This window comes from Rosa rugosa, chromosome 2, assembly GCF_958449725.1.
Source record: "Rosa rugosa chromosome 2, drRosRugo1.1, whole genome shotgun sequence".
NCBI classification, from domain to species: Eukaryota; Viridiplantae; Streptophyta; class Magnoliopsida; order Rosales; family Rosaceae; genus Rosa; species Rosa rugosa.
In genome coordinates this window covers 4,367,848-4,381,190 of record NC_084821.1, presented here as the reverse complement: position 1 = coordinate 4,381,190, position 13,343 = coordinate 4,367,848, and the positions used below count along the sequence as shown (strand labels likewise).

General features: G+C 38.2%; 1 pseudogene; it reads right to left on the bottom strand.

Annotated features, from left to right (window-relative positions):
* Positions 1–568: 568 nt before the first annotated feature.
* Positions 569–681, bottom strand: LOC133735007 (small nucleolar RNA R71; annotated as a pseudogene).
* Positions 682–13,343: the final 12,662 nt, after the last annotated feature.

Here is a 13,343-nt window from a genome sequence, read left to right as displayed (position 1 = left end):
TATTTAGATACTCGATTTCTTATTGATCCTTCGTAGGTATATGAGCGACACTCTACTACCTATCAATTTGAGAAGTGGTTGTGTTTTGCAAAGACTACCTAGAGGAAGACCAACAAGGAGAGTTAGGAGACCAAGACATCGCTCACAAGCACCTTCTAGGTCTCCTATTCGAGTAGTAGATATGGGTGACGAGCGTCAAGGACCACAAGATGAGGAGGAGATTCCATTGAGCCATTATTCATGTCCTAGCATTGTAAATGCTCCATCTTGCATTGTGCTTCCTCCGACAAATGCCAACTTTGAGATCAAGCCTAACATGTTGTCTATTCTCCCTACTTTCCATGGCATGGCTAGTGAGAGGCCATATGATCATATAATTGAGTTTGATGCCATATGTTCCACTATGCACTTGGGAGGATTAACTTTGGAGGGTTTGAAGCTTCGATTATTCCCATTTTCTTTGAAAGATCAAGCACGCACATGGTTTCATAAGCTCAAGCCAAGATCCATTCTCTCTTGGGCCGATATGCAAAGAGTCTTCTTGAATGCTTATTATCCACATCATCGGACTACTTATATGCGGGATAGCTTGACCAAGTTCTTTCAAGAGGATAATGAGACTTTTTATGATGCATGGGAGCGCTTCAAGGATATTGAGTTAGGTTGCCCTCATCATGGACTCACCAAGTGGCTTCTTTGTGAATCTTTCTACAATGGGTTGATTATTGATGATAGAAGGAGATTGGATAATGCATCGGGTGGAAATTTTCTAAAGAAAGGTCCTAATGCTGCTTGGGATATTTGTGAAGAAGTGGCTACCCAATCCGGTCAATGGGATAATCATCAAAGGAGAAGAGGAGGTAGAGATGACCACACTACATCTAGAGGTCGAGATTCACATGCATATGGTACTAGAGGCCGAGTTGATATAGAGCCTCGTGGTAGAGGTGTGTATGATGTTTCTCATATTGATAAAGATGATGGAGTTATGAATTCCAAACTTGAGAGGCTCGAAGCAAAGATTGACAAGAAATTTGAGATGCTTCTTCAAGCGCAAAAGGGTAGTGGTTCGTCTTCTTCACATGTGAAGAGTGTTGCTTCTTCACATCTTTGCTTGATTTGTGAGTCTCCTCATCATTCTACTCATGATTGTCACTTGGCTTCACAATTTCCGGAATTTGTTGAGGAGCAAGTTAGAGCTATTAATTCTTATCAAAGGCCACCAAGAAATGATCCTTATTCTACTACATATAATCCGGGTTGGCGTAACCACCCAAATTTCTCATGGAAAGATGGTGGAGGGTCCTCTAATGCACACCAAGGTGGTTCTCATTCATATGGAGGGAATCAAGGCCTTAATTCTTCATCTTTTGGTGCTCACAGTCATGGAAACACACAATTTGGTGGACAAAATCATTTTGGGCAGCAAGCATCTAGTTACAATTCTCAAGGCCAAGGGCCATCTTTTGGTGCTCCAAATGTTTATGGAGGAACCTCACATGATACTCAAGGGTTTCTTCAAAGTTCCCATTCATTTGGAGGTGCCAATCCTACACAAAATGCTCCTCCCGGATTTCAAAATAGGCAAGCACCACAACCGGAACCAAAGAAGTCTCATATGGATGATATATTGGCCACCCTAGCTCAAAGTCATACTTCTCTTACACAAAGCCAAGCGAAGACCGATCAAACTCTTAGTATTCTCGCTCATGGTCAAAGTTCACTTGCACAATGTGTGGGAAAATTGGAGGTTCAATTGGGTCAAATGGCAAAAGAGCTTGGAGCACGTCCACAAGAGCACTACCTTCACAACCGGAGCCAAATCCAAGAGGAAAAGTCCATGAATGCAATGCCGTCACCACTTTACGTTCGGGAAAGGTATATGATAATCATGTTTACGTACATGCCCTCATCTTCTAGTTTCCATTCAAATCCTTTATTTGTGCATGATGATGATTTGCACTCATATGGGGCCAAGAGAGAAGAAAATGTACCTCTTGGCCATGTTGTTGATGATCAATTGCATACACATCATGATTCTTTTTATTATAAAGAGGATGGGACCGGAAGGGAAGAAAATGTACCTTCCGGTAAATATGGAGTGAGTGATGTGATTTTGAATGCAAAAGGAAGAAATAAGGGGGTGGATAAGGTAGCCGGAGGGGAAGAAAATGTACCCTCCGGAGAAGCTATTCTTGGTAAAGGTTATGGTTTCTTGTCCTTTGAGAATGATGTGAGAAAATATGGTTTTATTGATAGTGGCAAGGAAAGAGCTCTATTGAGAAAGAACACTTCTAAGGATGAGGATATCTCGGACTCAAGATTAGATGGTGAGGCCATGAAGGCTAGGGACCCATCTAAGGCCGATGACACCTCTAGGAAGGTTCTTGATGATATTAGACCCACATCCTATGAGTTTGAGTCATCTACTTCAACCGAAAAAGGGGGGAGGAATAAGGAGGAAGACCTACATGTTCATGGTAGCTCTAGGGATAGAAGTGGTCTGGTCTATTCATCATTAGGCGAGGCCTTGAAGGCTAAGAACCCTAGTGGGACCGTGACTACCCTTAGGGGCACCATCGGGAGCCTCACCTTTGATCCACCTCTTGATTTGAGTACACCGGAGCCTCAACTTCCTTACCCTAATGTGCCAAGAAAGGAAAATGTGAAAAAGGGTGGGAAAAAGAAGAAATTTGGCTTGATGTCCGAAGTGCATGATATTTTGAAGAAGGTCAATGTCAATATACCTTTGATTGAGCTCATTCGACAAATGCCGGTTTATGCAAAATTTCTAAAGGACTTGTGCACCCATAAGAGGAAGATAAAGAATGATGAGCGGTTCGAAATTTGTGAGGAGGTTAGTGCTATCTTGCAAAGACGGATTCCCCCGAAACTCAAGGATCCGGGGAGCTTCAATATTTCTTGCACTATTGGAGAGAAAGTCTTTGATAGAGCTTTGATGGACCTTGGTTCAAGTGTTAACATTATTTCTTTTGAGACTTTTCGAAAACTTGACCTTGGGCCTATTAAAGCTACTCCTATATATTTGCAACTTGCGGACCGGAGCATCATTAGAGCCATGGGTGTTGTTGAAGATGTATTAATCAAAGTTGACAAGTTTTACTTACCGGCGGATTTGGTGGTATTAGATATGGATGATGAGCCTCATTGTGACAAGGACATACCTATCATTCTTGGTAGACCTTTTATGGCGACCGCGGGTATAAAAATTAATGTTCAAAAGGGCACTATCAAAATGAAGGTGTTGGGAGAAAAAATATTACTCAAGAGACTTGAACCCATTTACCCTCCGGAGGTGGTAAAAAGTGTGCTTTCTATTAACTTGGTCAAGGGCAATGAAGCAAAGAGAGATAGAATATTTGGCCCATTGAACCAAGTCCCACACTACAACCGAGAGCCATTGGTCTCTAATTCTTCCTCTCCTTGCCAAGTGTTTGCAATTTCTACTCTTGATGAGATAAATGTGAATGAGGATCTCACATTGAGTGAGGAGCAAAAGAATCAAATCAAGACAATAGAGGAGATTTGTGGATTGAAAAAGAAGAAGAAGAAAGGGTATCTTGAGTGGAACGCTCCGGTGAACATCAAGTTTCTTGCATCATCTTGTGGAGGTTCTAGTACGAATAAGGCTTGTGTGGGTGGTGGTGGAAAGAAAGAGCCACCTTGAAGAGATCATGTTCTATAGATCGGCTTGGGGTCTTTAAAAACAAGCGCTTCTAGGGAGGCAACCCTAGGTAGTTTTGAAATTTTCTTCTTCATTTTGCATCAATAAGGCTATTTAGCCATCTTTTTGGGAGGATGGGAGGTGTCCGTAGTTGGAAATGTGAAGGAGAATTAATTTGGTAGTGAGCAGTTTCTGTTGTGAAAATTCAGTTGAATTTGGGTGACTATAGCTTCCATTCTACATGCAATTTTGAGATGAAATTTTCTAGAACTATTCTTCTATATGTCTACTGTCTTGTACCAAAATTTCAACCACTTTCAGTCACTGGAGCTCTATATATTTAATGGTCAATGCATGAAGTTTAGAACAGAGACAGCTACTGTAGAATGACTTTGGGAAGCTACACCTTCTACATCCCAAGCAATTTGGAGCTAAAAATTTTCAGAGATGTATCTTCACATGTCCTCTATATGAAGAAGAAACAGTTTTGATTTGAACCTTCCTAGCTTCAGATATAGTGTTCCAAGTGACAGAGGTCAGAAACAGGGGCACAACAGAAACTGTAGAACAGATCAGTGAGTTTGGAGGCCAACTATTTTTGACTCAGAACAGGTATTTAAGTGAAATTTTACCATCACGTAGCCTTATGAGTCTAGTTCCATATGTCGTTGGTCTCACCCTCTTTGAACCTCTGGAGCTTCATATATTTCTGTTTTGGTGACTGAGGGTCAACAAGAGTCTTCATGACAGATTGGCAATTTTGACCAGCTTTGGTTTTCATCTCAGTTGGAGATAAGTGGCTCACTTTATATGGATAGAAAGCTCTCTGAGTCTACTTTCCAATTCATGCAGTCTTACTTACTTATCACTTTCTGATTTTGAGATATGGGCATTAAAAGACAAAAAGGTCATTGCTGAAAGTTTTCTGCACTCACTAGTTTTGTTCACTTGGGTTGGTTGAACTTCTTTGCACTTCATTTCATCTTTCGAGGATAATCTATGGGCAGTTTTGGTTGTGTTGGAGGTGGCAAAGCCTATGAGCTTCATGGAGGATCTTTGTCCTTATTCTTTTATGGGCTATTTATGACGCATTGCTCTTGGACACTACATATTTTTCAATGGAGTTGATCTTTTCACGAGCACCTTGAGCTAGTATGGAGCATACATAAAGGAAGTCAAGGCCTTGTGCCTTGAGGTTGGTGTCTCATGTTAGTCTTCTCCAAGGATCGTGAGCAATGGAGGGTCGACAAAAGGGGTTTTCCGTAACTTTTCTCCGCAATTAGATTTTTCTTTTCATAGTTAATTTGTCTGCCTTCGCCCGGACTTCACTCTCATGCCTAAATCTGATACGGATTTTAGCTTTCGAGCTCACGTTACAACATTGAGGACAATGTTGGTTTTAAGTGTGGGGGTGAGGGCTCGGGCGCCCGCTAAAAAAAAAAAATTAGATTAGCTTTTTGTAATTATATTTTAGTGGTTAATGCCTTTTCCAACCCCAATGACGAGCCATGGACTTAACTTGTTATGATTGTGGATAGATTGAGCATGATCTAGGACTTTGAATTTGTTTTGTAATTAAGGGCATATGTGATCTATGATTGACTATATGTGTGCACATAGCCTATGTTAGGTTCGTTCATCATAATTAGAGAAGCATATAGATTATTCGATTAACTTGCAAGCCTTATTTGTGAGCTTTTGAGCCTAATATCCATAGTGTATGCATCGTTCATTCACTTATTCTTTCATGTGTGTACAATTTCATGACATTGCGTATCTAGAACTTGCTTGAGACCTCTCGAGGCTACTTTTAGCTTGCGACATGATAGAAAGGATGGAGGCATTAGGACTACATACCACCATGGCCAAAGAAGCATGTGCCCAAAAATATTTACCACTAGATTGCCACTTTGAGCCTATTTATTTATTTAGCCTTTTTATTCATTTGCACCACAAATCCCTACCTAGCCTAAACACTTTTATCCTACCCTTCCGTGGTAGTTGGTGAAGCGATTCGAGAGAATGACTTTATGTTTGAGTGCTTCAAAAGAAAAGAAAAGTCAAAAGTGTAAGGTTACAAAAGAATAAGTGTGGGGGTGAGTGATTTGTATAGAAAAGAAAGTTCTCAAAAAAAAAAAAAAAAAAGAGTTTGTGAAAATAGAAAGAAAGTTCAAGGAAAAGAAAAGTAAAGAAAAAAAAAAAAAAGAGTATTACGTAGTATAGTATGAGTTGTACATTGGGATTAGAGTGAGTGAGTTAGGATTTGAAAGCAAAGTCATATATCTCTACAAGAGAGAGTTGCTTCACCAATTTCTATGGACTTTGTATTTCCTTATACTTCATTTCTTATAGCCACTTGCCCTTAGCCCCATTACAACCAAATAAAAGACCTCTTGATCTTGAATGTTGTGGGTTACCTAGCGGAGATGAGATCGAAGAGCAAGCATATGGCGGCGCTGATAGAAACATTTTAATGTGGTATTTTAATAGTTAATTCCTCACATTTTGCTTAGTTAATTCCTTAACGAATCAATTTTTAACTCAATTTCAATTTTTTTAGGTACATTGGAGTAAATGATGGTGAAATGAGCATTAGGTCCACACTTACCTATAAATAGTGGAGAAAAATGGAAATGTACTAAAATGTCAATTTTACACATTTTCCTACTCCGGCTAGGAGAAACCAAGCCAAGCAAGGAAGAAGGAGCGGCCGCCTGACCAAATGAACTTCAAATGAGCTGAAACTTTCCAGATCCATTCTAGACACCCAAAGGAACATTTCATATGGAGAGTGCAAGATCCTGATAGAAGTGGAAGGCCTTCAAAAGACCGGTCCAAAGTTCTGACTAAAAGACGAAAACTGAAAGTCGGACCTGAAAGCATTCTGGAAGCATTTCCGGCCAAAATACCTTTCTAAAAGATCTGAAATTTTACCAGGGTAATCTACATTCATGGGGGAATATTTGTTATGAAGAAGTCACGGGCAGAATCTAAACTTTCGGTGGAGATAAAATTGAAGTAAGAAATGAGCAGAAAATCCACCATCATCATCACCCAAAAACCTAATTCCATGTTTTAGGGTGTAATCATCATGTTTTCTCCATCATTTCTCACCCTAATTTACTCCATCTTTCCATCATCATGTTTTCTCCATCATTTCTCACCCTAATTTACTCCATATTTCCATCATCATGTTTTCTCCATCATTATTTACCCTAATTTACTCCATCTTTTCCAATTTCACTCTCCTTTCTCTTCCCTATATAAACACCTTCTCCTCTCACTCTCAAAGACACCAATTCCTGAATCCATAACACCAATTCCTTCACCCATTTCATCTTCTTTGTCTCTCCATCTCCTCTCCATTTTCTTTCCATTCTCTAGTTTTCTTGTTCTTCATTTTCAAGCCAAGAGAAAGAGAAGCCATGCAATACATCAATTTCCTAACCGCCATCCACCCTTGTGTCGTCCCTAGAAGATTGGTTGCTTTCAAGGATCTTCAAGTTCTTCGTCTCAAGGCTTTATCATTCATCTTTCAAGGTGTATTATATCCTTTCTCTTGTTTTCTTTGTTTGATTTTGTAAGACCATGAATTCTAGTTAACAAATAATGTTAAGGGCAAAGTTTAAAGCCCGTTTATATGTTTTGAAATAAAGTTGTAATTTCTTTGTGTTGATTTCTATGTTGCTTATGTGAGTTTGTTTGATTGAATTTGCTTGATAGAAAACTTTTATATGTTTATCTTATTTGGGTCGACACTTATAGGATTTGCATGTAATTGGTGCTAGATTTAGGTAAACGATTCACCTAATAGTTTTGTGAACCTAAATCACAAGTAGTAAAGGCTTTGGACAAAGGTCGAATTCAATTGAAGAGGATTGCAAATAGGTGAACTTATTCATAACTAGGTTGTGCACTTAAGTTGATAACCTTTCTCTATGCTTCTTGCATTGAACATGTTTTGATTAGCTAGCTTTCTAGACTATGATTGCATGTTTAATAGGATTGATCTAGGAGCTTTCACTTAGGTTAATTAGTAAAGGAAAGTAAAATATGGGAAATCATTTGCTTCAAATGTTTCACATGATCGACTTCTTTCTCATGACATTGAAAATCAACTATAGGAATTGTAATTGGATTTCTTGCATATGGATGTGGTTTTGATCTTTGTTCCTTGCGTTCCACCCTTGTATATATGTTTTTATATTTTCTTTATTTTATTTATTTTAATTTTCAATTCTATAATTCTTAAACCCCCCCTTTTATTTCGTTACTTGTATATATTTCTATTCTTTATTTTATTTTTGTAAATAATACTTTATTATTTTAATTCTTTATTTGTTTATACAATTGTATATATTTATATTCTTTATTTTATTTTTGTAAATAATACTTTTCTTTATTTGTTTCACAATTACATGTGTACCCTCAATCCCCGGCTAGAACGATCCCTACTTATTCTATACTAACGATGACATTTTACAGGGTTAAATTGCGTGCTGCTTTTGAGCGCGTCAATTTTTGGCGCCGTTGCCGGGGATGGAAAAATCACTTGCTAAATTGTGTCATTTATTGTATATATTTGTTGTTTAAAAATTGTTTGAAACTTATTTTAAATTAACTAGGATGTTATTTATATTATTGAACACGAATTTTAATTGTAGGTTGTAAATTGAGAGGAATAGGTGAAGTCTCTTTTGTTAATATTGGCATAAACCCCTTATTGGTACCTAGCTCAGGTCCCTTAAGGTTGAGGGCGGCCTTTATTAACACTTGTTGAACTGTCTTCACACTTATGAACTTTTTCATCTTAGTAAGTATAGCCTATGTGGAATGGTATCTAGGAAGGGGACAACGTTCATGACGGGTTTTTGAATCCAGAAGTGCTTGCAAATGGGCCTAAACCACTATGTGGGAGTAGCTCATGCCAAAATGGATTTTTCCTCTCGTGTTCGTCCTCCCCCACCTGGCCATTTCAGTAAGGTTGCCCAAACGATTTGAAAGGGAGTTTGTGTCTAGGCGACTATACTTGGGCCGCACGTCCACTTGATTTACCGCTTGGAATTTGATTCGATATCAATAATGTTTATAACAAAAGAAATACTTGTGAATACTCTATACATGTAAATTATTTTGTTGTTTCACACTTTAAACTTGTAAAAATATTTTTCACGTTTTACACTCACTTGTGTACTTAACTTGTGTCTTATGTACAATATACTTGTTAATTATACTTGTAGTTTGTAATTAATAGTTACTTGTTTATATTTTGTATTTCTTTGTTAATTATAGTTACTAACTTTATTTAATGTAGGTACCGTCTGGCTGCAAGACGTAAAATACAAGCGCTACTTGGGAGGCAACCCAATTCAGAATATAATCATATTTGCTTTCTTTTTCCCTATTTCTTTTTATTTTTCAATTTTTCTCTATTGTTTTTATTTTAGGATTTGTTTTCGTAAATGTCTTCTATCTATGCTTACTTATTTCATTGCATACTTTATATTTGTTTATACATTGAGGACAATGCATGAATTAAGTATGGGGGAAGGATTATTGCTTTATTGTGTTTTTAGTAGTTAGTATATATAAAAAAAAAAAATGAAAAATAGTTGATGTTGGATTGTGTTTTTAATTGTGTTGTGATACACTAAGGTATATTGGATTAAACATAGTCTTGAAAAAGGGTAGCTGTTTCAGTCCCATTGCACATCGAGACTCCCTGTTCCCGTACCTAAGTGTTGAAATTAAATTAAATTGTAAAAAAAAAAATTTGTTTGTTTGAGTCTTAGGATGCTCCTAACGTCTAGGATGAACATGTCTCTGAATTCATGGCTGAAGGTTTTCACAATCGAAATAGGACTTAATTGAATTCTGTGGTTAATCGACATTGTGATACTTGTATGAAAATTTGAGATAGGATTGTAACTTGGTTCATTAAGCATGCTAGGATTAAGTCTAATTCATTTGACCCGAAGTGAGCTATTGAGCTAAAATACTTTCTTTTCGAGTGCTTATTGATAAATTCAAAATTTCATGGCTGTATTTGCAAAACCTCATCTTTCTTTGAAAATCCAATGATCATGTGTCATAGATTTTAATGGACTAGAGAATACTAGAACTCGACTTTTGTGACTGTCAAAACTTGTATGCCATAATATGCCCTGATCTTGGATAGGATAAAAGGCATTAGGGTAACCACCATAGCCAAACAAGCATGTGTCCCCAATAGTGCCCGTCGTGGGACTCCTTAGAATGAACCCCTTTGAGCCTACGTTGAAAACCTTTGTTTCATCACCCTCACTACCCTACCATGAGCTTAGTACAGGATATCTCTACCCTTGTGCTAGGGACTTAGTAGAGCATGACATAATGTGTAGGGGTGACGATGAAAGACAAGTGTGGGGTGGGGAAATTCCAAGAAAAAAAAAATCATGGAGAAAAATGATAGAAAATGAAAAAAAAAAAAAAAAGGGAAAGAGAAGAAAAATTGAAAAGGAAACTCTTGGGAAGTTGTTGAAGTGTGGTTTTGGACTTTCAAATTTGTAGAAGGCTCAAAGTTGAAAATTAGGCCTTTGTCCATTCCCATGTTGGTTAGAGTGAAAGTTGGGCCCAAAACAATGATAATTGGCCCATAAAAATGGTGACATAAGGTGGTCCATATATGCTCTGCTAGGTCCTTAGAATTTTTGTATCCTTAATCTTCATTCTGAAAACCCTAGCTTAGCCCCATTACAACCCGTTTCAAGTCCTTACCTTGATCCTTGAGATGGGCAGCCTTTGGTTAGTGGAGTCAGTTACAAAGTCGAGCTTATGGTTTAGGTCCATTTGTGCACTTAGTCATTTCTTGAGGTCTATAAAAATTCTTCACAAAATGCTTTTATTAATGAAATATGCAACCTGTTTGTTGCCTTACAATTTGTTCTCTTGCATATACTTGAGTGTGAAGCTTTTAAGCATAGCCATTTCTGAGAGAAAAATAGAGAGTATGCCTTGTGAGTTTGGATTGGACTTGTTCGAAACATGCTATCATTCACTGTATAACTTAAGTTCTCCATATCTTACTTAGTCATATAAGTGTCACATGTTTATTAACCTTGGAATTATCTATGTGATTTTGATTAAGTGTTTAACCTGAAAGCCATGAGTAGGGGTGGGCACTTGAAACCGAAATCCCGAACCCGACCCGGTCCCGTACCAAAAACTGGCGGGACGGGACGGTTTGAAATCCTGAAAATTAACTATTTGGTCCCGTCCCGACCCGTCCCGTTAAAACGGGACGGGCTTCGGTTTGGAAAGTTGGAATCCCGAAAAGACCCGTCCCATCCCGTTTTATTTTCATTTATTCTATTTTTCTTACTTTTCTATTTATATGGCATTTGATTGGTTGATTTTTGAGTCTATAGTCCTAACATGTACTCGAGCACACCGGATTATTCTGATCCCTTCAATCTTCATTCGGTCATTCCTTCACGCGATCACGCGATCACAGCCTCACACTCTGTCACAGTGTCACTCTCAGACTCTCATTCTCGATTTCTCTCACAGCACCCACCGTTCCAAGCTTAGAACCCTAGATCCCCAATTCATCATTCATCAATTCGTCCTCTTGCTTTGTTGTTCCGATCGGATCTGAAGCAAGGCTGCTCTGCTCTCTGATCAGGTACCAATCTTTCAGCTTCTTTGATTATTATTCGTCTGCTTTTTTGTGAAATCCAGCTGGATTTGGGCGAGTTTGGGCGTATTTATTTCAATTCTTGGTCGAGGTAATAGTCTTGGCGGCTGCGTCCGGTTATGTTCCCTGGACAATCCGATTTGGGTCTTCGCCGAGGTTGTCGATCTGGGCTCAGTTGCCAGCGGTCAGTTTGACAGTCTGGGTCGCTGATGCCTATGTTTGTACCTATTTTTGGTAAACCGGCCCGTAAATCAATTGGCCGATAGATGAGGAAAATATAGTGTTTTTCTTGTTGATACTCGATAAATTTCATATTTATGAGATTTTATTAGATATTAACTTTTGGAGAAGAAATGAGAAGGGAAGGAAATAACGGCGATAATTATTCTTTGATATAATTAATGCCGAGATGTTATTGAGTTTGAAGGCATTGAAGACAATATTGCAGAAATTAAAACAAATCAAATATAATGGCGCCGTAAGAAGGAAGTAGTAATAGTGCGGTTAAGGAATGAAGTAATATGGAGCATATCTTAATTTCGGTCATTAAGATCGAAATTTATTTAATTTAATTGTAATTTATTTCCTAAACCTTATGTATGTGACTGCATAAATACGACCCTCCTAGGTCATTGTAAAAGGTCCCCGACCAACACAACTCAAAATCAATACATCAAATTCTCTACAATATCAATCTTTTCATTCTTTCTCTAGCCTACTTTAATTTTTATCGCTTTCTTTACCTTCCTCACTTTATCATTCCTGCAATTTACTCTTCAGTCTCTTTAAATTTCATGCAATTCAATTAATTCGCATTTAGATTCTTGCTCTTTCACTTTTCGCACTTTACTTTCTGCAACTTATATAAAAAAATCAAAAAGAGAAGTAACATTGGTGAAGACGCCGAAAGTCCTTGCAACAAAGGCAAGAGAACCCGGCGGCCGAGACGGTTCCTTCCTCGGCCCACAATCACTTGAAAGAAGTCAGATCAAGCGCAAATCTTATCAAAACCTCGCTTGGCCAATTAGCCGCGAGTTGGCACGCCTGCGTATCAAGAAGGACAATTGGACCGCAAGTCTCTCGGCCTCTAATTTTGGCCGAGACGATTTTGAGGCAAACATTTTTTGGCACGCCCAGTGGGACACTAATGTTTTAGGCGTATTCACAATGAGTTTCTTTGAGCCGAATTCAAACGGCTCAAGTTCAATATATGGTGTTAATGGGAGGTACAGTTATGCTGCGTGCAAAAGTTTTGTTGATTTCAATAGCCACGCCGCATGGAATTTACAAACACCCAAAACGCAACCTCAATATTGTTGCATTTTTGACAAGGAGGTTGATTTTCCTCCAGATGGTGAGCCCAAATTTAATTTCGACATTGAGCCTATTTATGAGACATATGAAGATGACGAAATTCATAGCTTTGATCCACTTGGAGGGCTAATGCACCATCAAGAAGTTGATTATTTAAGTGAGGAGCTTGTACACTTTGACATCATTGTCGGAGATAAAACCGACCTAGAAAAATCAAAATCGGCCAAGTTTGAAATGAAAGCCGAAGTGGGTCATTTAAATACACTTGGTGAGCTTCAACGTTCAGCCTACTTAGTGGTTGAAGATCAAGAAGATATAAGTTATTCAAATTCAATGTTACAGTGCCACCATTTGCTTGAATCAAAGGCCACAAACAAAAGAAATTCCAAGTTTGCAGTAAAACATCATTGGCCTCCTCCAAATTGACCACGATAATTTTTACGTTATGTTTTCTTGCTTTCGTTTCCAAAAAAAAAAAAAAAAAAAAAATACAAGCGATTTTTTACGGCCAAAAGAAAGTAAAGCGGCCGAGAGCTTTTATAAAACTTCGAAGTTGGTGATGCATGGTTGTAAAAACAGTAAGCATGCTGCTGCAAAACTAGAGCCGATATTTAAAGGTGAATGGTGACCTTGATGGCTTATTAATTGTGGAATGGAGACGTGTAGCCA